The sequence below is a fragment of the Rhyacophila brunnea genome, unplaced genomic scaffold, assembly GCF_057557595.1.
Source record: "Rhyacophila brunnea isolate RB1 unplaced genomic scaffold, BYU_Rbru_1.0 scaffold_5, whole genome shotgun sequence".
Lineage (NCBI taxonomy): Eukaryota > Metazoa > Arthropoda > Insecta > Trichoptera > Rhyacophilidae > Rhyacophila > Rhyacophila brunnea.
The window spans coordinates 179,733-186,378 of record NW_028233170.1 but is presented as its reverse complement, the minus strand read 5'-3'; positions in this window follow the sequence as shown (position 1 = coordinate 186,378).

Below are 6,646 nucleotides of genomic sequence, written 5' to 3'. Positions count from 1 at the left end.
TATCCGGACTAATTGGGGATGGGGATGAAGGTAGTCCGGATAATGAGAAATCTGAATAATCGAAAAAATCATAATTTTAAGAAAAAGAAAAGTACATTTACTTAGTATGAACAATAGCTTCAATTTAAAATTATTTAGTAAGAAATTTAGTTATTGATTTTTCCTTATCAGTGCCATGTTTGTGCAGTGAACTGTTTGTGTATATTTTATAAACAATATTATTTATCATTTTAGTGTGAAAATATTCACGATAAACTCGAGAAACATGTTGATCTGGTAAATTTTCATAAATATTTTATATTTTGAGATTTATTTTATTCCAAAAATAGCTGGCCTACAATAGTGTGGACCTAGTAAAAATTGGCTGGCAGTCATAAGGTTTTAAAAGAAGACTTCTAATATTTAAAAATCTGGGATTCTTCGATTTCCCAATGAGAAACAGCAGGAGTCTGTGTCTGTCTGTTGCATCGGCACACACACATTAAGATATAATTTTCATCAAGATAGCGAATGGAAAAAATGAATTCTTTTAAGGCTGTTTATTTCAGGGTCTCGATTGAAGCGTCTACTTTCCGACCATGATTAAAACAAAGTGATTCATATCAGTTACTTTTTTCAAAACCACCGTATAGACTATAAATAGGTGAAACTATTTTTCACATCTTTTTACCTACTATTTATAACTCGTGTAACTTTTCTAAATACACACAAGTTCAGTCGACATCTTTTAATGTGTAAAGATAAAAATGGTCAACTCGTAACAGAAGAGGCAAAATGTTTGAAAGCTGGGCAGAACACTTCAAAGAACTGCTGAACAGCAACTGCAACTAATAGTCAAAACAGTTCGAAATGATGTCTTTATAACGGCTGATGCAAACATCTAACGAAAAACTGTCAGAGGAGTATTTGTGGACATCGAGAAAAACCCCAGCACACTAGGACTCACTGTTAATGTGTAGAAAATCAAATACGTGGCTGTATCAAGACCTTGTGATGATTTCAGGTTATATAATGTGGCGTTCTGGAAACAAAGACGGCAATTTATCTAATGATATAAATCAATTAAAGTAATTAAACCCTGCCTAAACTAAACCATATTAGTTTAGGTATGCTATGGGCGATCCGACAAAAATAGTGCACATTTTTTCAGTCATTATTTTTGTTTTTTGAGTTAAGAATACATATTACAGAGTAATATGTATACTGCAGAAAAGCATAAAGTCAAAAATACTAGTTTTGAGATAATCGAGTTTGAAAGTTTGCATGGTCTTAACTTTTTTTATATGTATGAAAGGTCATGCATGAAAGGTCATGCAGTTATGGATTTCAAATTACAGATCATTTTATGGGCTACAAATTTCTTAGTGTCACTAAAAAATAACTGCAGGTGTGTTACTTTTTTGAAAAAAAATTAAGGTACCTAGTACTTGACTTAGTGCATTTTCAGTGACAAATTAAAGTACAAAAAGAGAAAACACAGTATACGGTGACTATGTCATAGATTTTTTTCATACAATTTTTCAATATTTATAATGTTTTCACAAAAGTATAAAAATCAGAAAAAACATATTAGTAATATTTTGTATACATATTTGTTTAAAAGAAATACTATCTACTTAACTAACCTTCCTTTAATTATCGTTCTCATCATCAGATCCTACATTATCTCTGTTAATTTCACTATTGTTATCAGAAGGAATACTAGCGTACCAATTCCAATAATTTTTTTTCAAATATGAGATATTTCTTTTTCGCATGTGAAATTGGAATCATATTGTATAATTTGGATATTTTACAACATTCCGTGATATCTTGCCGTCTATCCCTACGCACATGGCAGACGTCAATAACTGAAAAAGAATCGTCACTATAATTGTATTTATATTGTAGTTTAAGGCCATTGGACCCGTTTTTTCCTGTCTTCTCAGAATCGTGGAAATGGCAAGGACGTTTAACACGAATTGACACATAATAAACACTTTATTTATTTAAAATCTAATAAATAATATTCAAATAACACTTTTTGTGTCATTAAAATTTTCTGATTCGCTTTACTTTTTAAAATAAATGACAAATAGTCGGTCCTGTTTTCGAAATTGGCCAAAACGACTGTCACGCCACAGTGAATTTTTGAACTTAATAATAGTTTTGCAGGTATATATTGTATGAAAGAAATGGGTAAAACAATACATTTCATTGATTAACTCACGTACTTTTTTTAATTTCAGAAAAATAAAGATTTTAAAGCCATTTTAGTTTGAGTATACATCAGCCAATTTTGAATGATTTTTTCTCACAAAATAATATATACTGCACAATAAAAATATTTTTTTATTATAATATAACATTTCCGTAATACTATAAATAATAATTAACAATGAAAAAATAAATAAAACCCTATAAATTCGGTACAATTAGTGACGCTATATTACCAAAACACGTCGTACGTTTTCATGTATTTATCCTATTTTCAGACAATTTAGATATATAATTATTTTGCAAAATTAACAAAAAGAGACCATTTGATCGATTAATCCATATAGTTTTTCTAATTTCTCATTTCTAACCTTAGTAGGCTTCTAAATTTCAACGGGTGAGGACGTCTTTTTTTTCCAAATTTTTATCCGTCGCGAACAACAGTATTTTAACTCATAGAAAAATGACCTTTACTCGCATTGCAGTAACAATCAAATTGGCAAGACCACATGACGTAGACCAGGTGTTATAATTTGTGTTGACAAATCAAACATCATAAAATACCAGTGAATGTCAAACTGAGAAAAATGTAGTTATATTATATTATTTATTATCTTGTAATACAAATGGTTGCAGCATGTGAGATATTGTAAGATAATTGAATCTTATAACCACGATGGCTACAAAGAAGTCCTAAAGGTATTCGTTCGGTGCAACATTTATAAAAAAAAATATTTTGGACTTGAGCAGTTTAGATAAAATATAGGTGGACTTTAATTATTTTGATAAATACCTACTTGGTTGGGCTTTAAACGATTTGAAAAACTTTGCATGTACTTAATACAGTTTTTATGTACCTGGGTCGCCATGTTTTGTTATTTTCAAAGGGACGTATCCAGGAGTATGTTTATTGGCATTATCAATAGAAACAAAATAATATTATTTTTCAAGGTCTATTTATTATCGATCTTAAGTGGTTTATGTCACAAATAGTAAATTTGTAGAAAATTTAAAGTAAAATACGTTTTCGAATGCTGTCATAGTAATGGCCACTGAAACATGTGTCATAATTTTCCTAATCGTCAAAATAATAATAAAATAAGTGTTTTGGGGCAGAAAATCACGTATATGTTTTATGATGTATGTATTTTTCAGATGGTTTGTGGTAAAATCTTTTTTTTTCATACTGCCACAATTCAACTATTCATAATTAATTGTTTGTTAAATTTTTCATTGTGCACTTTGACTTAATAGGTAGGTGATAAAGTTTTTACCTTACTTTATTGTATTAATTTATTGTTAAGTGAGAATTAGCTGCTTTCGTTGTCAGTGTGTATTTGATGAGTGCGCATAGTGCCTGACGATGTCGAAAGGCGAAACCAGGATCGCATAAAACGACTCAAATGAAATAGTACAAAACTTAAATCCATTAGAATTTAATATATTTAATGCCGAGTTGAATTGAATGGAATCATCTCAGGCATTTATTAGTAATTATTTAACACAAGTAATAAATATATTGAGGTAAGAACCTAGTTCATTGAATAATAAAAACAATATTACTCTTTACATCACAACTGACAAGATTTATATGAATTGTATATTGCCTGAACTCATTGATCCTAGACTAACACGGTCGATGGATATAAGAAACCCTCAATATCATAATTATATTAGATGCTATCAATAGAAAAGAAAAAAAAAAAAAAATATTTATAATAGTTATTCTAATACATTACATACCGTTAAGCCTGTACACTAATTAAAGAACCAATTATTAATTTTCTATACACACTAATGTTCCGAAATCCTCCGCGGCGACCAAAACGTACTGCCGTCAAATACACGTTATTATAATAATGGTTTCTTAAATCTTGATTGTTGCGTAATAAATTTAAAAAAAATTGTACCTCGACAAATATTCATTGAATTGCTTTCTTTTATGAGTCATGTTTTTATAATTCAATAAAAACGCAATAATAACAGAAATCTTTTATGCATCTTGTGAATGTTTTAAACTTATAATTTGTAATGTGAGCTCATGAAAAAATGAATAACTTTTGTATTCATACACACCGATATATATAAATAATATACCAATTTGAAACACCTCAGAAACATACATAAGTATTAGATTTTTTTTTGAAAAATATTTGAATTTGAACCCACAATATGATAGGTTCAAGAAAAGGTGTCACTTCACAAATTCAGCATATCAATAATATGAGGTTCTTATTTGGAGGTCTACTATTTTTATTCTTATAATTTATTCTACCTACCACAAAAATGTTTATAAAATTTGTTAGGAAAAAAAATATTATTAATTCAACACTTTTAAAACCTCTGATTTCGTATCTACTCCCAGAGACGCCGAGAGAGAAGCGTTTTTGTTTTTTTGCGCTCCGCGTATTGCTATTCGCCAATTGTTTTATTTTTTATTGTATCAAGAGATAACTTCTTTACATCCAAGAAGTCATCATACAGCAATTCCTTTACCACATAAGGATCTTAATTTTTGTTATGTCCTATTTGTGAGCGAGCCAATTTGAAAATATTTAACATATTGATCGCCAACTTGTTTTACGTAAAATAGTTAAAAAATGATTATTTGTTTCTAAGGTATTTGATAGGCAATGAAAGAATATAATGTTTTTTTTCATTTTGATGATTTTTTTAAGTAAATATTGGTTTTTATGATGTGCCGGCCACATATGTCCGCCGCGGCCCCAACAGGTTAATTTATTATATTGCGCCGTTGACGAGAGCATGGTGCCATTTCGAGGTCGAATTATATTCAGATATTATAATAAACAGAAAAGGCACAAATACGGAATAAAAGTTTTCAAATTGTGTAGTAGGTATACCTGGATACACATAAACTGGAAATATACGTATTTTTTTTTTTTTTTTTTCCGACCATGTCCGATCCTAATAGGATCATATGGGCCTCCACAGAGTAGAGGTTTGTATTAACAGATTTTGTTTTTTTACGAGAAATGGATGTCAGCCACTTGCTCAACCTATTAGGTCCATACCCTGACTCACACACAAATTGAAAAACAATATGTGTACTTGCCAGACCCAGGATTCGAACCTGAGACCCACGGCATGATAGTCCAACGCTTAAGCCACGCGGCCACCATGGGTGAATATACGTATACGTCATTATAATCATTTTTGACATTCTATTTTTTTATAATTTACATAATTTTTATAACTTAAGTTTTTATAATCTCTTCAATTTTCATTTTTATATCAATAAAAACACATTTACGATTTAAAAGGAAAACTTTTTTTTTCATTACTTTACATATTACATATAGGATAATATACAGCGTGCGTGCCCGTCAGCGCTGAAAATCAACTCAAACGTAGGTCTTCCTTGCCGGCCACCGGTTACCCCATGGTGATCAACGTGTTAACCACTCATGGACTAAAAATATCTGAATGTTTTTTTTTTGTGCTCAATGGCACTATGCATTGTATCCACTTCCATAATCGTCGCCTAAATGCGCGGAACTTGTAACTCCACTTTTGGCCAAAAATGAGTTAAGTATGCAGTGTTATAGTAAATTTAATTCTCCGTCGACCTGTTTTTATATTGTAACTCCAAAAAAATATTTACAGCAGCAAAATCACATTTATCATTTCTTGTATCTCTGACGCTGTAATTTATCAGTTTTCATACCTTGCAACTCCAGTAAAGTCATACAAAAAAGACCACGCGTGTTGTCTGGTGTCAAGCTGAACCATTATTTCTACTTTACATGAAATTTAATTAACCATGGCCCAAGAAAGTGGAAAGTAGTAAGTTTGGTTGTATATTTAATCATGCCAATGTATAATTTCGACCAGTGTTTCTCAACCAGTGGTCCTCAGAAAGTTTCTGGTGGTCCGCGAATTTTTGGCGTCCAAATGCCTATGCTAAAAATTTCAATAAAATCCTTCAAAACCCGTGCACCTGCAAGTGTTTGAGCATTGTGTTTTTGTTTTTAAAATATATTAATGGTCACGTAGACAAAATCAACTGTGATTGTACGCTATTATATTATAAATAATGTTTTCTTTATGAGTTAGCGGTGCATAAAATGTCCGCAAGTGTAAAACAGTTTAGAAACACTGATTTTGACCTTAGGGACAAATAAACATTTTAAACATAGTAGGTATGGGAGTTTGAGTCAGAAATTTGAATACCTGAATTGAAACTATTTCAGTGTAAGAAATATATAAATGCGATGTATGCACGGCATACAAAACAAATAATTTAGATTGACTTGTACACCTTGTTCAGCAAGAAAAGAGAAAATATGGCAGAAGTGAAAAGGAATCTGACAAAATTACTGAAAAATATGTGTTTACAATGGACTTACAATGTGTTTTGTTATATCCAAAATCTAATGTTTCCAGCGCATATTTTAAAACAAAACTTGGCATTCATAATTTTACCCTC